Source organism: Plecotus auritus (assembly GCF_963455305.1).
Source record: "Plecotus auritus genome assembly, chromosome: 9".
NCBI classification, from domain to species: domain Eukaryota; kingdom Metazoa; phylum Chordata; class Mammalia; order Chiroptera; family Vespertilionidae; genus Plecotus; species Plecotus auritus.
This window is the reverse complement of record NC_137783.1, coordinates 33,022,812-33,047,317: the sequence shown is the minus strand read 5'-3', so window position 1 is coordinate 33,047,317 and position 24,506 is coordinate 33,022,812. Positions and strand designations below refer to the sequence as shown.

At 36.3% G+C, this 24,506-nt stretch overlaps 1 protein-coding gene across 1 annotated transcript in view; it reads left to right on the top strand.

Moving 5' to 3' along the window:
* Positions 1-24,506, top strand: part of PCDH15 (protocadherin related 15) — a gene marked incomplete at its 3' end in the record, with an annotated part of 1,266,261 nt that overhangs the window by 295,422 nt on the left and 946,333 nt on the right. The window contains exon 3 of the mRNA XM_080641959.1: positions 166-241. The remainder of the gene's footprint in view (positions 1-165; positions 242-24,506) is intronic.

Sequence of the window (24,506 nt, the reverse complement as noted above, 5' to 3'; positions counted from 1 at the left end):
AATCAGAACTGGGCTGCTTCCAAAACTTACATTTATGACTACAAGATTTACTTTTCAGAATTTGCGATACTTCATCACAGCATAAGTATAACCTGTAAGAAAATGAATTGTTCTTATGTCCTGCACTTTAATAAAGTCTTTCCTTTCAATATCTCTGTTCTATAGGAAAATGGAAATAGCATTCGCTAGAAACAGTTGAAGTTGCCAGAACCAGTAATTGACAGAGGGACAAGACACAGAGGTGAGTAGTAGTTACATTTTTCTTAAAATTATATTCTTTATACCAGTAGTTTGCCTTCTCCTTTGAGGAAGAACAAAATATTGCATCTGTATTTTATATTCAGTTCATTAACTGTGTATGGGGTTTAACTTCAAGGTATTGCTCAATTGCTTTATGTTGGTATATGTATTCTGATTCACCTAAGCAGAAAGAAAGAAAATAGTTAATTGCAGAGTCCATAAAAGTTTCTTCTTAGAGAAGTGAGGTACTAGTATTTTCTCCTTTAGTACGTTTAACGCAAGCAAACCTTCTACCCAGTTTAAATTTATTATTCTTCACCGACTATCTCCTTTTCATGGAGGACATTCTGGCGGTAAAGAAGCAGACACATTGCATCCATCATCATGTGTCAAAGGGCTATCAGGTCGATGGCTCTTTTTGAACTTTGCTGTTTCAGAAAACTGTAGCCAAGTATTATAAGCAGAAGTTTGACATTTTCAGAATGAAATCAATTCTCTTTTATGTGTCACTGAAATGTGGCTTGTGCTTTGATTGCCAAAGAAATGGTTTTTGGAAGTTTAGAGTAACAAAATAGGAATTAAGATCAAATTTGACTAATAATATCTTCAGTGAAAGCAAGGATAGATATATTTGAGTGGCCTGATAATATTTTAAATCCATTGAAGTAGAATCAGAAATAGAAACTTATGGAAGTTGGCCTAGAAATAGACAGTGTCTTCCAAATTGAGATAGAAGTCAGTGAAATTTATATTTAAAGTTAAACGTGAAACATGATATTTCAGAAAAATAATTGCTTTTAAAGAATAAATGCATAGTTGTAATCTGCAATTTATAAAAAAAGATATTGTGTGCATACTTATGCCTATTCTCACTCCCAGACGAATGTAGCCTCCAGAAAGGTAAAGAACCTGTCTCTTTTGTCCACCATCAACTTTATAGCATCTAACATAATGCTATGCCATAGGAGGCACTCCATAATTATTTTCTGCCTCCATATTGTAAAGTATTAAAAATAACAATATTTTTAGAATGCTATATTTTTACTATGTTACTATAAATGTGACAAAAATTTTGTTGGAAATTTATAGGATTTTGAAAATGAGTTGAAATGATTTTCTATTGTCAGTAATTACAATTTCATTTTTAAAAAATTTGCTCAATTTTAAAAATGCTATAGTTTTTTTAAATATATGGTACATAACATATGTTTATGTTATGTATATTTGAATGCACACAAGGTCTTATATTTCCATCAATAGCTTTATTCTGCATATATGCATTCTTAATTTTCTATGGAACAATATATTCCATATAATAAATTTTTCATGTAAAACAACATGTAATTAAAAAAATAAAAATACTGTCTTGCTGATGAGTGCATTGAAACATTAAAATGATAATTGTAAAAAGACTAAATTCATGTTCAAAAATTTCTATTTAAAGGTCCAAGTAAATTTCAATTCGTTTTACCTCTCAGACCATTCAAAAAAATATAGTGTAACCATCTTATTATTGAAGTCTTGTTAACATGTTATTAACATATTTATTCACCTGATTGTATGTATGGGTGGGTAGGTGGATAGATAGATAGACAGATAATTCTAAAACAGTATCAAAGTTTTCAGCACAAATGCTCTCATATCCAAAAGTTATTTGTTCTCTTTCAGTATAATAAATTCTTTCAAGAGTGAAAATAAGTATTCTTCATGTGTACCCACTCCACTCCACTTGTATTGTAGGTGTGTGTTCAAATGTGGATTAATAAAAATTAGGCTATTATAACTGTATTGCACTAGAGGTGAAAAAATATCTTTAAACAAGTATAATACGTATTTTAAGAGTCTATGCTAAGCAAAATAAGACAATCAAAGAAAGACAAGTATCACATTATTACATGATCTCCTGCATATGTGGAATTTAATGAACAAGTAAACTGATGAATAAAATAGACCCAGAGACACGGAAGCATGGAACAGACTGATTAATCTCAGGAGGAAGTGGGGCTGGGAGTGGTGGGCTGGAAGAGATTACCCAAAGAATTTATAAGCATTTATGCATAACACATGGACACAGACAATAGTGTGGTGAAGGCCTGGGGTGGGTCTGCGGGTAGAAGGGATCAATGGAGGGGAAAATTGGACATATGTAATACTTTCAACAATAAAGATAAATAATGAAAAGATACATTTTAGTTTCCCCTTTTTGAGATTTTAGGATAATTCTTTTTTTGTTTGTTTTAGTCCTGACTTTAGTATAAAGAAAATCTTTTTCTCTCTTTGAGCAATCTGTACACACTCTGTTATGTAACAAATTAGTGAGAATACAATCAGGTTGCAAAGGACTTATTTGTAAATTTGCAGAAAATTCCTCAATGTATATTTCAACTACCTGTTTTCTAAAATGTCTTCCCTATGCTTGGATTTCATTACTTAATTTGTTTTATCCTAAAGCATTTTGTATATCTTATTTAACTATTTCAAATAATTTTTGTAATTAAGTGTTACATTAAATAAATACACTTACCAGGTAAATTATTCAGAGAAATATTTACATGTATGGGTATTGTTTGTTTTGTCAATTATACTAATAGGACAAGGAAGGAAAACATTGATGAAAGAGAGAAAGCCATCAATGAGAGTATGCTCAGGTGATTAATACCATTACCAAACTAGGGGCATAAATTTTCTGGAGTATGTTAGCACTCAGACTGGACTTGTCACAGATTTTGCTCTCTTAAAAGCTTATGTTGGATAACATCAAACAGAGAAACTGAGGCTCAAGCTGGCACCTGACTCCAAAGCCAGAAGAGTTTTTATTGTGCCATGCTGTCTCTCCTTTGATGATAGAAGCTAGTGTAGGCTTTGAATAAATGAGTTGCATGATTGCTAAATCTGAGGTGAGTCTTTATATAGTGAGTTTACTTTTGTGAGATCATCTTAGTCTGAAGCATACATGTGTCACTTTAGCTACAATTAGTTTTATATCTACTAATGGCTTAAATGAAAACAATGACTCAGTAACTTGTGTACAGTTCTAAGTCAGGGAAAATAATGCATTTTGATTTAGTATCTTTTTATATCATCAATATGTTTGCTCAAGCTGAAGAAACATACTTTGTTTAAAGGGGCATAAGTGAGGCAAACTCTGTTTTCTGTGGGTGTATTGAGGTTGAAGGAAGCAATAGTTTAAGAACTATAAGAATATATAGAAAGTAGTATTACATCTAACAGGGTTTATAATTGTATGTACTAGAGGCCCGGTGCACGAATTCATGCATGGGTGTGGTCCCTTGGCCTGGTGGGCGATCAGGCCAATTGGGGCCGATCAGGGCTGGCCAGCCGGGGGGGTGGGGGGGGTGGGGTGGGCATAGGAGGTTGGCCAGTCAGGGGGAGGGACTATGGGAGGTTGGCTGTGGGAGCACACTGACCACCAGGGGGCAGCTCCTGTTTAGCGTCTGTCCCCTGGTGGTCAGTGCATTGCAACTGGTTGACCAGTCGACTGGTCGATTGGTGGACCAGTCATAATAGTTGCTTAGGCTATTTTTATTGCTCCTGATAATGTTATAGAACCACATTTTTACCTATTTTCACGTTCTGTCTAGTGTTATTTTTGCTGGGAACCAATTCCAGCATGTAATAATTACAAGAGTTCCATCAAAAGGTTGATGGGACTTGGGCGGCTCAACAAGGGTGAGCCACATATGTAGTTTACCTATTGGAAATGGCTAAACAGCACCTCCCCCAAACCTGAATAGGATTGTCTGCTGCCAGACAGTTCAGGGCATTTTATTGCCTCCTGTTGGCCAAACACCTGAACAGCTGTAGGCTATTCCCCAAACTGACAATGATTCTGTAAACCCTTTGAAACCTTATCCTTTGAAGTGTATATTTCCACCTTGCCTTAGGACAAATTGTGTTTAATAAATACCACAGGGTCCTTAGACAAGGGAGTCTTTAGTTCCTTCAGCTGAAGATTCTCTGACCCCCAATGCCTTTCAAAATTATCTTTCGTCTCTGGACTCTTTAATCATCTACACGCAGCCCCTTTCTCCAGAATGCTGAACTCTTTGTAAGGGTGGGAAAAGAACCCCGGCAGTTTTTCTTTCTTTTTTTATTTTTCCTGCATCTTATTTTTTTATTTATTGATTAAGGTATTACATATGTGTCCTCATTCCCCCATTGCTCCCCCCACCCTCCCACTCATGCCCTCACCCCCCTGGTGTCTGTGTCTATTGGTTATGCTTATGTGCATGCATACAAATCCTGTGGTTGATCTCTCCCCCTTACCCCCACCCTCCCCTACCTTCCCTCTGAGGTTTGATGGTCTGATCGATGCTTCTCTGTCTCTGGATCTGTTTTTATTCATCAGTTTATGTTGTTCATTATATTCCACAAATGAGTGAGATCATGTGATATTTATCTTTCTCTGACTGGCATATTTCACTTAGCATAATGCTCTCCAGGTCCATCCATGCTGTTGCAAATGGTAAGAATTCCTTATTTTTTTTTACCACAGAGTAGTATTCTATTGTGTAGATGTAGCACAGTTTTTTAATCCACTTATCTGCTGATGGGCACTTAGGCTGTTTCCAAATCTTAGCTGTGAGATAATACAATTTTAAATCGAAGATCAAAGGTTCTCCCTTCAAGTCCATTTGTGGCTATTTGGATGTTAATGACCCACTTCACTCAGGTAATGGCCACCTAACTTGTTTATTGTACTAGGTATGCTATAACCTTTACACCAAGGAAGCTTAAGTGGTCCTTTTATCATGGGCCAGGGACTTTTTCTCAGTGGCTCAATTGTATCAGACAAAAATCACTAGTACAATAAGTGAATTCACAGAGAGTTAAATATCATCAAATGAGGGCAATACTAGAATTTTAAAAGAAAAATTGTAATTCAGTTAATTTGTTTTTTGCACTTTTCTAAAGCAACATTTACCAAACTGGTAATCCTCAAATCACTGTGCCTCAATATAATCCATTAAAAATATTCCTATGGTCAAAAAAACTGGGGAGGGGGCAGGAAATTATATGAAAATCAGTAATACATAATAGGAATGTATGTACTACATAATAGGACTCATAGTCTCAGGGAGGTTCTGTCTTAAAGGAAACTTAAATTTTATTTCTCTAACTTATTTGACTTGCAAATTACTATTGCGTTTAACTTTCCCAGTAACAACGTTTTGTAAACTTTTTTTTTTTTTTGTAAGGGGGCAAATGGTAAATATTTGAGGCTTTCTGGGTTGTCTGAGCTTTGTGGTAACTACTCAACCCTGCCTTTGGTACCAAAGCAGCCTGGCCTTTGATCTTACATAAATAAATGAGTGTGGCTATGTGCCAATAAAACTTTGTCAAAACAGCCAGTGGCCTAATAACCCTGCTAGTGACACTCAGAGGTGCTTTGGAAATCTGTTTCTGAGATGCTTCTTAATTCATAAGAACCAAACGCTCTAAGTTAAGTTTCAAGGTCATAACCCATCCTCTTTTCTGACCATCATTTTTGACAAGAATGGAACAGTAAGGAAGGGCGTCATGAAGGGAACCACGTTTTATAGAGAAATCAACTCTATTAATGTTGGTACTTGAGGCTGTCACACCAACATCAGTAGACTCCGGTCTAAGTACTGCACAGATACCCTGATTCACAAACTCTCCCCACCCTCAATGAGCTTTATAGTCTAGTGGGAGTGATGGTGATAATTTTGCAGAGGGCAGGGAATGGAGTTAGTACATCAAAGTATAATAAAATGTATAATATTAATATCACATGAGCAGTAAAATTTTCCAATGATTTGAGAGGAAAAATTATTGTTATTACTAGTATCATAGAAGAGATATTGTTGCAGATAAGATGATACCTTGACTTCATCAGGCTGTGATACAGAATAGAGAATAATGAGGACACACTCTTGGTAGGTGGAAGGTCATGAATAAGGGAAAGGCCAAGACCATGGGGAATACATGTTCCTATTTATAGCAAACTAGAGTCCCGGTGCATGAAAATTCACAGTTCGGAGAGGAGGCAACCTGGCGATCAGGGGAAAGCGACACCCCCATCACACCTCTGCTGCTGCCCCTGCCCGCAGCGCAAGGTTTGGCTGGCCCTGGTTACCTGACCCTCAGGCAGCTCTGGGCGGCTGGGCAGCCGACATCCAAGGCTTGCCTGTGCCTTGGGCCGGCCCTGGGTGGCTGGGCAGCCGACATCCGAGGCTTGCCTGCATCTAGGGCCAGCCCTGGAGGGCTGGGGGCTTGAGGGGACTGGGGGACTCCGGAGGTAGGTGGGCGGAGCAGCCGGACCCGCCTGGGGTTGGGCACAGCCATGCCACACACCTGCTGCCCCGATGGGTCTGAGGGGACTGGGCACCACCATCTTTGAGGATGTGGTAGTAAATTAGCATATTTCCTCCTTATTGGCTGTGGGTGCATGATGGTCAATTAGCACATTCCCTCTTTATTAGATAGAATAGTCAAGTGGAGGGAGCATCCAGTGTAAGACTGAAAAGTGTGTTAACAGGGTACTCAATCCAAGAGAAAAACTAAGCCTCTGAGCATATGAGCAAGGTGGAGACAAATGTATTCTTTGATTAAGGGATACCCATTTGCACACTCCGTGCCAAGAGTGATGCAGGCCTATATTGTCTGATGATGCTATTTGTATTGTCCTTAACATGCTTTACATAGTTTTGAGAGCTTCAGGGGGGAAAAGGCATTACCTGGATATTTCAGGATTGAGTGAATAAAGGTAACAAAAAAACTTACAACACCTCCCCCACAACCTCTGACCCCAGAACAAACCCAGGGCTTGGCAGTTGCTGGCATGTTTTCATCAGTGCAGACATGTCAGGGCTGGGGCCTGTCATCTCTGATTGTCTTAACCTTTCCTTGTGGTGGCAGGATTGGCACTGCTTTTGCAAAGATTGTGCCCTAACCTAAAGCAAGAAGAGGCGAAAGTCCGTTCCACATGTGGTTGGTAACAACCCTCTTTACTGTGGGAAAGCCAGCCAAACCTCCCAAAGAACCAACCAGGTTTTCCCTCTTGTATTTTGTGCCCCAGAAATGGATCAAATGGACACTCCTTGCTGCGAGGAAAATGGAGAAAACAACGATTTGGCTTTCTTCTCTTCATGTAGGAAATGAAATGGTGTAGGAGGATTCAGAGTGGCTTTGTATATGTACACAGGTAGTTACAGGAATTTTTAGTATTTTATAAAAAAATTAAAAAGTTGATGTTAGGTTGTGTATTTTATATTTATTTCCACGATGGATAGTTATAATCTGATACATTTATTGAGAGGGGAAAAAAAACTGTCTTTTGAAATAGGGCAATCAAAGATATATCAGATCCAAGTGATACAAATGAAACCTATTAGACTTGGGTGTGACAAAAGATTCAGAACTTTCCCATTTGAAACTATATCAGCATCTTTTTTATTTAATAGTTATTTGTGGTGAGTGGTGTATTATAATATGGAAGTGGTATAAAACTTCTGAGGATTTTCAGTGAGAGGATATGAAATGGGATCCCAAGTCCACCATTTACTAGCAAATTGGCTGTACTGAAGTCATTTAGCCACACAGGACATCAGCCTCCCTGTCATCATTTCTGAAATGAGGATAATAATAATTGCCCTTCACACTGTGTAGGTTTGTTGCAAGACCCAAATGAGCTGATATTTTAAAAATGGTTTCATCAACTGCAAAATAGCCTAAGGCATTGAGCTCTCCTTTTTTCCCTTCTCTCCCTCTCATATATTTTCATACACAAAACTCTCCCCTCGAGATGATACATGCATGCATCATAGAGATATATCCAGGGCCTCTCTGATAGTTTCTGTCACTCAGTTTATTTGTGGGTCTTTTCCTACTAAGACCAAATTGAGTCACACCATTAGGTGCTGCTTCTTTAATGATTACATCTATTTCTCACTTCAAAAGCTCTCCTCTCTGACCCTAGACACTCTGAAAGCCTGTCAGATATAATCAGCTATTATTCTGTGTATCTGAACATTGAGTGCATATATATCAAAAAATTAGAGAAACTGGTATTGGAGCCACTTTTGTCTTGGAAGATAATTAATAGCTGGGATGACTTTTGGGTCATTAAGAGTAAGAAGAGTTTCTTCTTACAATATAACTGAGGAGTTGTGAATCTTTGGAATTTGTAAGGTCAATGATATTTCTTCCTCTCTCCAACTTACCCTTCTCACATCTGTTTACACCAATCATATAAATAAAATCCCAAATAATTAGTATTAACATATCACATCAGAAGTCCAAACCAGCACTCATTACCACTAGCTAACAAGTTTTAAAAATTGAGTGTTGCCCTAGCTGGGTTGGTTCGGTGGATAGAGTGTTTGCCTGTGACTGAAAGGTCCCGGGTTCAATACTGGTCAAGGGCAGATGCCAGGGTTGCGGGCTCAATGCCCAGTATGGGGTGTGCAGGAGGCAGCTGATCAATGATTCTCATCATTGATGTTTCTATTTTTCTCTCCTACTCCCTTCCTCTCTGAAGTCAATAAAAATATATTTTAAAAAATAGAGTGTTTACTGTAGAAAACACACACACACATATTTATACATGATTTTACATATAAGTGCTTTTGAAGGAATAGAGTATAATAAGTTTACCAGAAATTAGCATAATATTTATTTATAGTATTTTTAAAATATATTTTTATTGATTTTAGAGAGGAAGGGGGAGAGAGAGAAAAAAGAGAGAGAGAAAGAAACATCAGTGATGGAGAGAATCATTGATTGGCTGCCTCCTGCATGCCCCCTACTGGAGATTGAGCCCAAAACCTGGTTATGTGCCCTTGACTGGAATCAAACCTGGGGCCCTTCAGCCCCAGGCTGACGATCTATCCAATGAGCCAAACCAGCTAGCCTTTATGTATGTGTTTATCTTGTTTTCATTTATAGAGACATTTCAGATATGTGAGCCATATATGTGGGTAATCAGATGAATTAGTTAGGTTAGATGACATAACCTAAAGATAACTATACTGTACTTTCAAAGTAAAGTGTTAAAATCATAGTTGATTATTTTTTGATTTTGTAAAATCGGATGTATTGGTTAAGAAGATTATATAGGTTTCAACTGTACAATTCTATGATATATCATCTGTATGTTGCATTGTGTGCCCACCACTCAAAGTCAAATCTTCTGTCACCATATATTTGACCCCTTTACCCTTTACTACCCCTACCTCACTTTCCTCTGTATTTTAACCCTAATTTCTATTTTTAAAAATCACTTCTATGTATTTTGATTATCAGTATGTGCTTCTCTAAGCATACAATTAAATATTTCTATTAAAATAAAGAAATTATGGTGGTGGAAGGGAAGTAACTCCAACTCTAAGTAATATATGGGAATAAGTATTGCATGTGTGATATGTATATGTACATATGTGTATACAGAAACACATGCACACACATTTGTAATCACAAAGGCTCCACAATTTTATTTTATGATAACCTGAATTTAAGTTAAAGTATTACAATTATTTTTCCCATTCAAGTTCTAGCTTCTTTCTTAGGGCACATGTGAATTGTTTATATATATATTGCAGATATCTAACTCTTCTATTTCTTTGAACCTTTCTTTTCTGTCAGAGTTCAAATTCTCATCATCTCTCATTGGAACTGTTTCTAGTAATCCCCTAAAGATGTTTTAGATTCATGTAATTCTCTATATAAGACCAATGCCATCTAGTAGGGAAGTTGAGTGTTAATCATGTTCATTTTCAAACCTTGGCTCTCCAATTTATGAACTTGATGATCTCTAGCACTTGCTATACTCTCTGCTGTCATTATCTGTTGTCATTCTCTGGTTTCATTGTTATACAGGCCAATAAAAAGTCAATTGCAGAATTATAGATGTAGAATCCTCATTTAAAATTTTAAATTAAAAAAATTATGTATATTCTGAATACATTTTTTAAATTCATGGGATGGCAAAATATATCTTGACCTGTCATAAAGCTCATTTTGATGCTACTTACCCACTTAATATATATATATATATATATATATATATATATATATATATTCATGTTTCACTGTGAAAATATTTGATTTATGAGGTACAGCTTCAAATTCCAATAAGATGTTTTGTAATTTTCTGTGTATGGGATAGATTACTTTTTAAAAAGTCTGCATTTTGGTACCCACATGTTAGCAAGGTTTTGAGAAAAGAGATGTGCATTTATACTTGCAAGAACATTAAATACAGGCAAATCTCTGTGTACTTGTCTGTTGTTGGAGTGGTTCTATCACTACCTTACCCTCAGTGCACCCTCTTCCCTCCCATCCACATGGCAGAATCCCATAGGATCCTTCAAAATCCATCTCAGTTATTACTTGTCTTCTCACCTCTCATCTTTGTTGATATGGACTATGAGATATTTTGCTTATCTATTTATGTGTGAGATATTTCGCTTATCTATTTATCACTAAATCCTAAAATCTTTGAAAATTAGAGTTGTGGTTTTTCATCTTTATAACATCAATCCTTAGCATTATATTAATAAACTAGAGGCCTGGTGCACGAATTTGTGTGTGGTGGGGTCCCTAGGACTTGCCTGTGCCCTCTAGTAATCCAGGACCCCTCAGGGGATGTCAGAGGCCCAGTGTACTGATTTGGCCCGATCCCCACAGGCCAGGCTGAGGGACCCCACCAGTGCACAAATCCATGCACCAGGCCTCTGGTATGCATATAAGATCTTTGGTTAATCTCTTCCTGCCCTTCCCCCTCCCCTCTTCCCTCTGAGATTCATCAGTCTGTTCCATGTTTCCATACCAGTGTACTGAGTGTCTGCCCCTGGGTGGTCAGTGTGCATCATAGCTACCAGTCAAACAGTCGAATGGTTGCTTAGGCTTTTATATATATAGATGTCAGGAACTTCTTTGATTAACATTTGTTGAACAATACATTATGGGAAATAATATTAGTCAACAAAAATAAATATTTTACCTTTTCCCAAAAATATCTAAGGGACAGAGCTTTGTGGTGGTCCGTATTAAACTTTTGACTCACTATTCCAGGAAAAAAATTCAAACAATAGGGTATTTTGTTGAACACCTAACAATATATTCCACCTGCTTATTAACTGCTACCTAACTCACCAAAGTGGAAATAGTTAATGACTATTATTCATGTCCTTGTGTATTTTTATGTCACCAACATTTATTATTCATAATGATAGTATGGACAAGAGGCTATATTTTTATTACTTACACTAGAGGCCCGGTGCACGAAATTTGTCCCTCAGCCCAGCCTACACACTCTCCAATCTGGGACCCCTCGAGGGATGTCCGACTGCCCTTTTAGGCCCGATCCTACCAGGACTCACCTGTGCCCTCTCATAATCCAGGATCAGGCCTAAACGGGCATCAGGCCTAAACGGGCAGTCGGACATCCCTCTCACAATCCAGGACTGCTGGATCCCAACTGCTCACCTGCCTGCCTTCCTGATTGCCTCTAACCACTTCTGCCTGCCAGCCTGATCACCACCTAACCACTCCCCTGCCAGCCTGATTGATGCCTAACTGCTCCCCTGCCAGCCTGTTTGCCCCTAACCGCCCTCCTCTATAGGCCTGGTCCCCCCCAACTGCTTTCCCCTGCAGGCCTGCCCCCCCTCCCCCCAACTGCCCTTCCCTGCAGTCCTGGTCACCTCCAACTTCCCTACTCTGCCAGCCTGGTCCCTTCCAACTGCCCTCCCTTGCAGGCCTGATTGCCCACAACTGCCCTCCATTGCAGGCCTTGTCCCTCCCAACTGCCCTCCTCTGCTGGCCATCTGTGGCAGCCATCTTGTGTCCACATGGGGGCAGCTATCTTTGACCACATGGGGGCAGCCATCTTGTGTGTTGGAGTGATGGTTAATTTGCATATTACTCTTTTATTAGATAGGATATTTGAAGTCATCTAACAGAATACTTCAATCTCAATTCTACACCTTCCTATATTTTGAGAGTACATATGCACTCAAAGTTTGTGAAAAAATTAGTAAATTGCATTTTTCTGTTACTTATAGAAAAAATTATTCCATCCTTAATTATTAAAATATAAATTTTCATAGAATTAAATTGGATATCTAGATTTTTATATATAATAGAAATTACTCCCTATCATATAAGGCAACTGAAAGAGAAAAAAAAACTCTAGCAAATTTGACATTGACATCTTCTGAGTTTTTCAGCTCTTATTAAAAGAAATGGTAGGATTTCATGGAAGGCAAAAACAGCATATGTAGGTCTGCTTAATAGAGTCTTGGCTTTATTCAAAAGCACTATCCTACCATTTGCTCTTAGATATTCAATTTATTTACTTCAGAAATATGAAGAGGTAAATTGACTGAAAATATGAAATTGGAATTCTGAAGAATCTCAGTTACCGTTCAAACTTGCATTGCATTTGATTTTCTTATTTTACTATTCAACAACTTCAAACTATATCTGAAAGCTCTTGGCTTTTCATTCCTGCTTGCAAAACATTAACAATATTGTATTCACTGCTTGAATTTTCTTTCTGAGCAATTACTAGTAAAACTTGGATACCCATGATAGTTAACAGTTTTTAAAATGTTTTTTAATTTGATTTTGAATTCAGAGAGGGAGAGAGAAGGAGAGAGTGATAGAAATGTCAATGATGAGAGAGAATCATTGATCAGATTTCTCATGCATGCACCACACTGGGATTTGAGCCTGAAGCCTGGACTTGTGCACTGATCAGGAATTGAACTGTGACCTCTTGTTTCATAGGTTGACACTTAACCACTGAGCAACACTGGCTGGGCGATAGTTAACTTTTAAAAAAAATATTTTCACTTTTATTTCTATTTCTTTACCATCAAGGACTCATCTCACTTAAGTGAAATATCATGACATTCTTATTTTTAGTTGTATATCAACTTTGCAATATTGTGTGTTACTGTCTGTTGCTGGTTAACAGAATATATAATTTACCCCTCGGGTTGTGATATAATGACAAATATATATTCTTAATATGTGCATTTAATTAAATCATTCACTTATGGAATATTTTTGTGCAAATATGCTGTAACTATAAAATAAGGATCAATGTGTTTCTTTGGGAGCACACCTATAATTATATTTTGGAATTTAAATGACTAAACTATAAATTACTGTTTATCTTGACTTTGCTGCTGCCAAAAGGCAAACTACTTAAAAATTAGACACCTTTTTCAGAAATCTTGTTTTAGTAGGTCAATTATCTTGTATAAAATTGTCTTAATGTATCCCAGGAACTAAAACTCTTCTGTCATTAAAATGCTTTTTCTGTTGTTCTGAACTTCTATGGATTGGCAGGCTTTAGTAGACATCTATAGCTTCCGGCAGCCATTCAGCCCCTTCACTGTCTGTCTTCCTCTTCCCTGCCCAGATTGGACTCAGCTTTTCCAGCATGTGATTTGGATGAAAATTCTTTCAGTGACATTTTGGGCCCTGAGTAGTTTAACTAATAGATGTAATTCAGTATGTGCATAACATCCCCTTGGCGGTAATTCAAGAATGAGAACATGCTGCCTTTCAGGTCAGTCAGAGTCAATTGGTCTCAATTCTTGGGCTTTGAATCTGGACTAGAACATAATGGCACATGGAACTGTTGAAGTTCTCTGGGACATGAGCATAGCAGAAGCAGATTTGAAAAAAAGAAAAAAAAAGAAAAAAAAAAAGAGAAATGTACTTTGCCCTGGTCACAACGTTGAAACTACTCAATAAATAGCCTTCTGATAACTTATATCTGGAAACTTCAGGTATATAAAGCCATGATCTTGACTGTCTCAACCAATTTTAGTTGTTTCTTTCTGTCACTTTCAATATAGATTCTTAACTATTACTGAGTTTTTCACTGATTAATGATGTCTGTTCTTATCACAAAGTATTCATAAGATTATTTTACTTCATAGCTGTTTTTTATAGCTTCTATCACCTAATTTGAGATTCTGTTATACCTGTTTTGATATATTTTGTCCTATCTACAGCCAAGATTTTAAGACTTTTATTGACTACAGATAAATTAATTTTACATGAAAATTAAGTGCTAGAATTATACTAAGTATTTTAAATTTTATTTTCATTTATTTTCAATCAATTAAGAAGTACTAATTGAGAGACTGCTTCATTTTTAATACTTTCAAATAACCATTATTTTATGGTCATTGAAATTAGTATCAACTGGCTAACTATACTGAATGTATTTGAGCAATATGACCTATTTTTTAACCAGCCCATTTTATATATTTGTATTATTTCTTAATTCTGAGATACTAAGATCAAAAGCTAAAATGAACCCTGAATTTCCAACTAGGAGATAACAAAGCTCAAACTGATGCAATAACAGACAAGTTTTCATAAGTTTTATTATTATTTAGTTTCTAAAATGTAATCAGTATTTATTTTAAAATTCAGTAACTCACTGCTTTTGAATTTCTTTTCAAGGATTCTCACATGTGTCTTAGTAAAAACTGGTTGAAATAGGCTGCTTTATAAAGATTATTTTATGGTTTATATATATTATATGACCTTCAGAGATGTGTTTAAGGGAAATAATGGCCGAAATAAAATTTTAAAAGGGGTTACTGTTTCTTTGCCCTTCAGACAATTTACTGAAATGGATTTTCCAATAAAAAGTTGAAATGCATTTTCCATAGTGAAATTCATATGCTACCAAATTTAAGGACTGTAATTTACTTTTAATTGTAGATCTGAAAGGTTAAATTTTAATACTAATCTTAACCAGCTACTATGAAATCATAGGTTTGATCCTGCCAAGAAGGTCAACTATTCCCTGGGTTGTAAATTGAAATGTTCTCCATTAATTTAAATGAATTAATATGTTGATATATATCTCTTGAGTAATAGATGTATCCTGTAAGATCTAGTTTTCCATGTCTGAAAAATGTTAATACTTTTGTCAATGTGGTATATAACCTTTATTTATATACCTCATTTTTTGGATGGGGGGTTGCTTATAACTTACTAGCTTCTGGGTAAGTTCATAAATGTTCTTCTTACATTTTGACATAATCTCAATCTATTCATAGATAGATATTAACATCTCACCTCAAATGAAGTATTTTGTCATTCTTTTCCTAAAATGTAATAAATAGTTTTGTTTGGGAGAATGTTGAAGCAGAAGAGACAGGATGATAAGTAGAATTTTTGGCAATATTTGAAGAGTGGGTGTGGAAGAGCCCATTATTACCTGTAAGAAATAGAATATTTTTTTTTCTGTTAACAACTACAGATGTTTTTCATTCTAGCTATTGACTCATTAGTGTTTAGTGTTTACAAATGTGTTTCAAATAAAGCATTCTCATAATCCTGATGATTCAAAATGTATTTAGTATGTACAAAAGCAATAACATTTTTATAACCTAGTCTTTTATTCATTCATAATCACATATTGCAGTTAGGAAAATGTTAACAATTTACTTTATTATTGTAACTCACACTTATATTTATAGATTATATTTAATGATACAATATGATCATTAAATATAATTTATAAGTTATAGATTTTTAATTGCCTGTTGAAAAGTTTGATATGAAAAACAACTCAAACTCTATATTTAGACATATGATGTTATAGCTTTATATAGTTTTCTCACCTGGTGAAATGTTCAAGTTAAAACTTGAAAGAAAAGGATGAGTAGATTTAAAATCTAACCACTAATAATAGCATTGTGTAGTTTCTATTCATATATATATCACATATGTTTTTATTGATTCTGGAGATAGAAGAAGGTAGAGGGAGAGATAAAGAACATTGATTGGTTGCCTTCTATACATACTCCTACCAGGTACCAAACCAGCAACCTGGACATGTGTCCTGACTGGGAAATCAAACTGGCAACCTTTCAATAGTGCATGGAATGACCCTCAACGACTTGAGTCACACAAGCCAGGGTTTTTTGTTTTTTGTTTAATTTAATGTATATTTTGCATATAGTGAAATACTCAGGTCATAAGTTTATAGTTTGATCACTTTTGATAATTTCATCACTCATCGAACTCATGTTGCTACAAGAATATAGAACATTACCGTAGCAAAACTCTCCTCTTGCCAGGGAACTACTGCAAGTTTTTCAAGTTATATATAAGTTTTGCCTGTATTATGATGATGTATAGATGGAAACATTCAGTATATACTCATTTAGGTCTGAAATATTTTCCTTAGCATGTTTTTGAGGTTCATTCTTCTTGCTGCATGTATCAGCCATCTCTTCCTTTTTATAACTGTACTAGAGGCCCGGTGGACAAAAATTTGTGCACTCGGGGGTCCTTCAGCCTGGCCTGTGCCCTCTAGCAGTCCAGGAGCCCTCCTGCCACCACTGCTGTGTTTGAAGCCCTCAGCTGGGCTTGTGGCTGAGTGGAGCTCCCCCGGTGGGAGCTCACTGACCACCAGGGGGCAGCTCCTACACTGAGTGTCTGCCCCCTGGTGGTCAGTGAGCATCATAGTGACCAGTCATTCCCAGTTGTTCAGCCATATGGGTCAATTTGCATATTACCCTTTTATTTTATAGGATAATTCCATTGTATCCATATAGTACCACAATTTGTTTATACATTTTTATTTTGATGAGCATTCTGGTTGTTCCAGTTTGAGACTATTAAAAATATTGCTGGTAAACATTCATAAATAAATATTTAAATGGGTCAAAATTTGTTTTTCTAATTTTTTGAATTATTGTGTCATAAGGTAGATGCATGTTTAAAATAATAAAATTGTCAGTTTTTTAAAGTGATTGTACCATTTTAAATTCCCATTAGAATTATGAGAGTTCAGGTTGCTACCTATCTTTATCAGGTTAGTCTTTTTAACTGTAACCATTCTAATGCCTATGTAGTATGGTTACATAGTGGTTTTATTTAATTTACTTTTAATTAAGTTTATTGGGGTGTCATTAGTTAATAAAACTATTCATGTTTCAAGTGTACTGTTCTGTGCTACATTATCTGTGCATTGCATTGTGTACCCACCACCCCATCAAATCTTCTTCCAACACCATATATTTAATCCTCTTTGTTCTTTACTGCCCCCCCCCCTCTTCCCTCTGGTAACTACCAAACTGTTATCTGTGTCTATAAGTTTTTGTTTGTCCGTTTATTGCTTTCAGATTTATATCTTACATATGAATGAAATCATGTGGTTCTTGACTCTTTCTGAGTTATTTCACTTAGCATGTTCTTCTTAGGATCCATCTGTGTTGTTGCAAATGGCAGTATTTCATCTTTTCTTATGGCTGAATAGTATTTCATTGTATATATATACACATCTTCTTTATCCAATCATCTATCAAAGGACACTTCGGTTGTCTCCAGGTCTTGGCCAATCATGAATAATGCTGCAGTGAGCAGAGGGGTGCATATATCTTTGCAAATAAATGTTTTCAAGTTTTTGGATAGATACCAGAAGAAGCGTTGCTGGATTATACAGTCACTCTATTCTCATTTTTTTAGGAGCCTCCATACTGTTTTCCATAGTGGAATGTACCAGTTTACATTCCCACCAGCAGTGAATAAGGATTCCATTTTCTCTATAACCTCTCCAACACTTGTTAATACTTGTCTTGTTGATAATAGCCATTCAAACAGGTGTGAAGTGGTATCTCATTGTAGTTTTGATTTGCATTTTCCTAATATCTAGTGAAGTTGAGCATCTCTTCCTATATCTAGTTTGCCTCTACACATGAAAAATAGCTCAAAATATATCAAAGACCGAAATATGAGACTTGAAAAAATAAATTACATAGAAGAAAATATAGGTACTAAATTATGAACCTTGGTCTTAGAGAGGATTTTATGAATCTGACATCAAAAACAAGGGATGGAAAGGCAAAACCCAGAGACAGAGAAGCATTGAGCAGATGCTCAAACCTCAGAGGGAAGGTAGGGGAGGGTGAGGGTACAGGGGAGAGATCAACCAAAGGACTTGTATGCATGCATATAAGCATAACCAGTGGATGCAGACACCAGGGGGTGAGGGCATGAACGGGAGAGGGGTGGGGAGGCAAAGGGGGATAAGGACACATATGTAATACCTTAATCAATAAAGAAAAAATGTAAAAAAAGGCAAAATTAAATGAATGGAATTATATCAGAAAAGCTTCTGCACAACAAAAGAGGCTGCCAACAAAACAAAAAAGGCAACTGTCCAAATAGGAGAAGATATTTGCAAATGACAGTTCCAACAGTGGGTTAATATTCAAAATATATAAAGAACTCATACAGCTCAACACAAAGCAAACAAACAATCTAATTAAAAACTGGGCAGAGGAACTGAAGACATAGTGGTTTTCATTTCCTTTTCCCTGATAATGAAAAATTTGACCACTTTTTCATGTGATTATTAACCATTAACATATTTTCCATTGTGAAGTGCTTATTAATGCCCAGCCCATTTTTTATTTATTTTTTATTTTTTATGATTGGGATGGATCTTTTGTCAGGTATGTGTGCTAAGAATATTTTCTCCCAGTATGTGTCTTACCTGTACACATTTTCAATTTTGATCCTTGCATAGTTCTCTCTTGTACATGCAAATTTTAGTCCCCATGGTGGTAGCCTGGAACCCTAATTTCTACCTCCTCAACTTACCTAGCACCTCCCTTTCCTCCTGTGTCTGCTTCTGGTCCTCTAAATATTCAGCAAGACCCAGTACTCCTCTTAACAATGGTGGCAGATGGTATGTGGGGGTTGGGGATTAGAGAATGGAGAATGAGCTGTTCCACTCTAAATTTGCTTTACATATGCAGGAGAAGTCAATTTGTTATAGCTGTCCCCAAAAAGATGTCCACTCTTTAAATATGCCATTTAAAAGCAAGATTCCTCTATTTCAAATCCAAACACATAGTTTTCTTTTTTTCTTATTTCACTATGAATGACTATTTTTTCTCATATGGCTCTAGATAAATTTTTGTGGAAAGAAATTTTCAGTCTCTTCTCGTAAAACTTGGATTTCTGTAATGAATGCCCAAATTAAGCAGGATATATATTATGAATTATGGCAAATATAAGTTTAAGATAAAAAAAACACACAAAAAAACAACCCCACCCCGATATATTCCTGTTTGTCACAATTAAAGTATATGGGAATGTCAGTGATATTCCACAGATTTGGATTTTGTTATATTTATAGTGGGAATCTGCAAAAGACTGACTGATTAATCATTGACTATAGCAATTGGTCTTATGGTCTATACTGCACAATCTTAATCCAAAAACATAGTTTGGCTCTGGCTCTCTTTTCCAAAAAGCCTGATTCAAGGACAGGAGCCATATCTGAATCACTGCATCAGTCCTGTTTTGTTTTTTAGTTATTTCCCTCTATTTGGTAAACTCTCATTAGGTCGTCCTGCAGATGCATTTATCCCCACCTTAAACTTAGCCCTAATTAGGCTTCCTAACAATGAGATTTCAGAGTAGCCAAAATGTCAATAGCTTTTACCAATTCTCAATTTTTATATCACTCCCTTTCAGACAAGGTATGGATGCCTTTGAGCCTCAGGAAATTGTATGATTTCCATTTATAGAATGTATATCATGGTAGATTTATTTCTTTTTATTATCATCCACAATACAAAAGTAGGTTTGCCATGTAGAATTTTAATCATCTCATAAGTTTTCATACTATATATTCATTTTTAGGTCATGATTGAGTCCTACACAGAAAAAATAGATATCTTGTCTTTGATAGACTTTGGTTGGAGACTTGAACATTTTTTTATATGCAGCGATGTTTTCTGGCTTGTATGTGTGTGCCCATACACCTATCATTACTATGGAATTTTCTATCTGCAACACAGAAGTGTCTCTCCACCACCCCTACACCCCCACACCCCCACTTCTTTTTTTAAAATATATTTTATTGATTTTTTACAGAGAGGAAGGGAGAGGGATAGAGAGTTAGAAGCATCGATGAGAGAGAAACATCAATCAGCTGCTTCCTGCACACCCCCTACTGGGGATGTGTCCACAATCAAGGTACATGCCCTTGACCAGAATCGAACCTGGGACCCTTCAGTCTACAGGCCGACGCTCTATCCACTGAGCCAAACTGGTCAGGACTCACACTCCCACTTCTAAGACAGAACTCTGTGCAGTTTCTCTAGATCCTAGTGAAAATTGTGTCAGTAATTCAAAAATATGCTTTACTTAAAGTCATCAGTAAGGATTAAGTTCCTAGAGGCATGGGTCGCAATTTGTGGATTTGAGAAAATTCGGAATTAATTTAATTTCAACAGACTTGAACCAGTATTTCATCACCTACATGCCAGCTAGGACTTTATATCCTTAACAAATCGGGTTTGACAGAGTTAAAAAGAAATATTTAGCTGAAAATGTTGTGGTCTATTTGGTAGGCTAAATGGAGTTAGTGAACTCAAAAAAATGTCATGTAATTACAGTTCCCTAACTGAAACGTTACAGCCCTTACATCTGCAGTCTCTTCAAAAACACAATTTTATTACTAATGCAATCTCCACATTGTCTCTTTGCCAATCTAATTTTATTCCAAAGCATCTCGATAAATCACCAGTCATGGTGAAAATGAACACTCATTATAAAAGTAAAATGATTATGTTAATTGAAAGTATTGATAGTTGGATGAGTCATTGTACAATTTAAGTGTGTCAAGAAAAAGTTCAGTAACCACAAACTATACCATGTTATTCACTAACCTGAAATACTTAAGTTCTTTTAAAAAATATTTATCAAATACTACATTAGTAGAATTTCATCCCTAACAACATCTTTAAATCATTCCTTTTCTCTTATATTAAATACACATATATCCCATGTTTTCACTCTTACTTTGCATTTCTTCCTTCTCAACTAATTTTGTTCACTCCCACACTCATATCTCTATCCTTCTTCAATACTCACAAAAGATTTGGCATAGCAACAAACAAAAAGACAAGATGTTTCTCAGAGGGTTGATAGAATAAGATACTTGGATATGACAAGCCTGATTATTTTGTTCATGGACAAAATAAAGAACACATCTAGAAACACTCAGATGTTAATAATATAAAATTGCATTTTTGTGATATATTTACATAGCAACACTTAAATAATTATAAAATTAAGTATCATAGATCTACAAATATATAAACATTACTATACACACAGGATCTATGTATCTAGAAAAGTACAAATCTTTATAATTACATTGGAGGCCCGGTGCACGAATTTGTGCACAGGTAGGGTCCCTCGGCCTGGCTGGCCATCAGAACCAATTGGGGCCATCTTGTCCAGTCCAGGGGGAGGGACCGCTTGAGGTTGATCGGCTGTCCTGATTGGGGCCGACTGGGGCTGGCTGGCTGGGGGTAGGGACCACAGGAGGTTGGATGGCCATGGGAGGTTGGCTGTGGGAGCTCACTGACCTCCAGGGTACAACTCCTGCATTGAGCTTAACAGTTGCTTAGGCATATATATATATAATTGCCATTTAAAATAATTGAATGAGAATACATGCACATATATTTAACTTAAATATTCATGTATACTCATCTATATTGCTATCCAGGTGTGTGTGTGTGTGTGTGTGCGTGTGTGTGTGTGTGTGTGTGTGTGTGTGTGTGTGTATTATGTGACACTGAGTCAGTTCTGCTTCCTTATGACACTGTGGATGAGTGATGTCTACAATGTCCTGTCCTCAATAGCCCCATTCAGCTCCTGTATATTCATGCCTATGGCTTCTTTTATGGAGTCAATCCATCTTATATTTGATCTTCATCTTTCCCTGTCTTCTATTTTTCACAACATTATTGCCTTTTCCAAAAAACCCTGCCTTCTCATGATGTGCCTGAAGTAGGACAGCTTCAGTTCTGTCATTTTGCCTCCAGTGATGTTTCAAGCTTAATTTGCTCTAGGACTCACTTGTTTGTGTTTATTTTTTATTTTTATTTTTTATTTTTTTGTGATCCAAGATATCTGCAGAGCTCTACTCTAATACCATATCTCAAATGGATTATTTTTTTAACGCCAGCCTTCCTCACTGTCCAACTTTCAGATGCCTATATAGTCATGGAGAATATGAGGGTGTGTATGATCTTGATCTTGGTCTACAATGACTCATCTTTGCTCTTGGTTATCTTTCCTAATTCTTCTGTTGCTGTCCTTCTGGGTCTCAGCCTTCTCTTGATTTCTTGGCTGCAGTCTCCAATTGAATTGATGGCAGAATCAAGGTAAGCAAAACCTTTCATAATTTTGTTTTCTTCATTGTCTGTGTTAAAGTTGTGCATTTCAATTTGTAGTTTTGTCTTCTTGATTTTTGTCCTCCTGATGTTCGAATACAGTCCTGCTTTTTCACTTTCTTCTTCCACTTTCATCAGAAGATGTTTCAAATCATTGCTACTTTTCTGCCAGTACTCTGATATTATTTGCCCATTTCTTTCATCAATTTTCATGCCTCTTTTGAGTGTATCCCAGTTTTTTGTATATGTTCTGCATACAGATTAAACAAGTAGGGAAATATAATGCATCCTTTTCTGACACATTTGCCTTTAGGAAACCATCTGTCTCTCCATATTCTGTCCTGACCGTGTCTTCCTCTGCATTACAGATTGCACATTAGGATGGCCAAGTCATTTTTTCCCTTTTTTCTTTTAAGCAACCCATAGTTTTTCATGATCCATGTAGTAAATGGCTTTGTATGTTCTATAAAACATAGATTGACTTTCTTCTGAAATTCTTTGTAGCACTCTAGTATCCAACAAATGTTCACAATTATGTCTCAAGTGCATCTTTCCTGTTTGGAAACCAGCTTAAACATCTGGCATTTCTTGTTCCATATAGTGTAGAAGCATTTGTGCCATCACCTTGAGCATTGCTTTATTTCATGGAAAGTTAAAACAATGGTGCAGGAGTTACTACACTCCTTGGTTTTCTTAAAAATTGGGGTTATTATTGAACATTTCCAGTCTGTAGGCCATTGTTTTGCTTTTCATATTTATTGACATATTCTTGTTAAGATTTTGATAGATTCAGTCTCTGGCTTGAAACAATTCGATCAGTATCCCATCTGTCTCTGGTGGTTTATTTCTTTCAGTATTTTCAGGGCAGCTTTCACTTCACTTTCTAGAGATACAGGTTCTTCCTCAGAGGAATCTTCTCCAGAGGTTTCTGCCATCCTTTCATCTCTTCCGTAGATATTTTTAGTGTACTGTTTCCACCTTCCTTTTATTTCCTTCTGGTCAGATCGTGTGCTTCCTTAGTGGCCATTCAGCATTTTTAGTCTAGGTTTGAATTTCTCTTTTATTTCTTGAATCTTCTGGCAGAGATCTATTTTTTCTTTTTTTACTCTCTTCTATCACCTTACATTGAGTATTATAATAGTTTTATTTATCTCTACATGGTAGTCATTAAAAAACTGCACTCAAGATTCTAATCCTATTTTTTGTCACTTTTAACTTTTGCCTCTTGTCTATCTTTAACAGGTTTTAAAGTTTCTTCTGTCCATTCATATTGATTTTTCTTTCATTTTGGTTTTTGGAATTTTCTTTTCACATTCTTCCATAATAGCATTTTCAGTTCAGTCTAGAGTTGTTCTGGTTCTCATTCAGTTAAGTTTAACAGTGCAAATAATTTTAATGTGGGCTTCAAATCCATCAGGGATGTTATTTATGCTATATTTTGGCACTACGATTGCTTTAGTCCTCTTTTTTAGCATCACTATCATGTTTGATTTTAACAGTTTGTGGTCAGTACTACAATCTGCTTCTGGTCATGTTTTGGCAGTGACAATGCAGCTTTTCCATTGACTGCTTCCAGTGGCATAGTCTGTTTGATTTCTGTATTGGCCATCTGGTGATATTCATGTGTACAGTCATCTATCTGTTCAGTTATTTGAAACATATGTTTGTGATGTACAGATTGCTGGTGTCACAGAAATCCAAGAGCTTACCCCCTTCATTCATAAACCCTATACCAATTTTTCTCATTACATTTGATTCGCTGTATTTCCCCCTTTGGCGTTCCAATCACCTATGATTATCAACATGTTTTGTTTCGGTGTGTGATGAACTTCTTCTTGGATACTTGCATACAACCTTTCAATTTCATCTTCTTAGCCTCTTTAGTTGGAGCATAAGCTTGATTGATGGTTATGGTATTAGGTTTTCCTAGAAGTCTGCTTGATATTATTCGGTCTGACCTTGCTTGTAGCTCCTAACTGCCTGTGCTGCATCTTGCCTCAGGACTTAACCCACTCCATTTATTCTTGCCTTTCC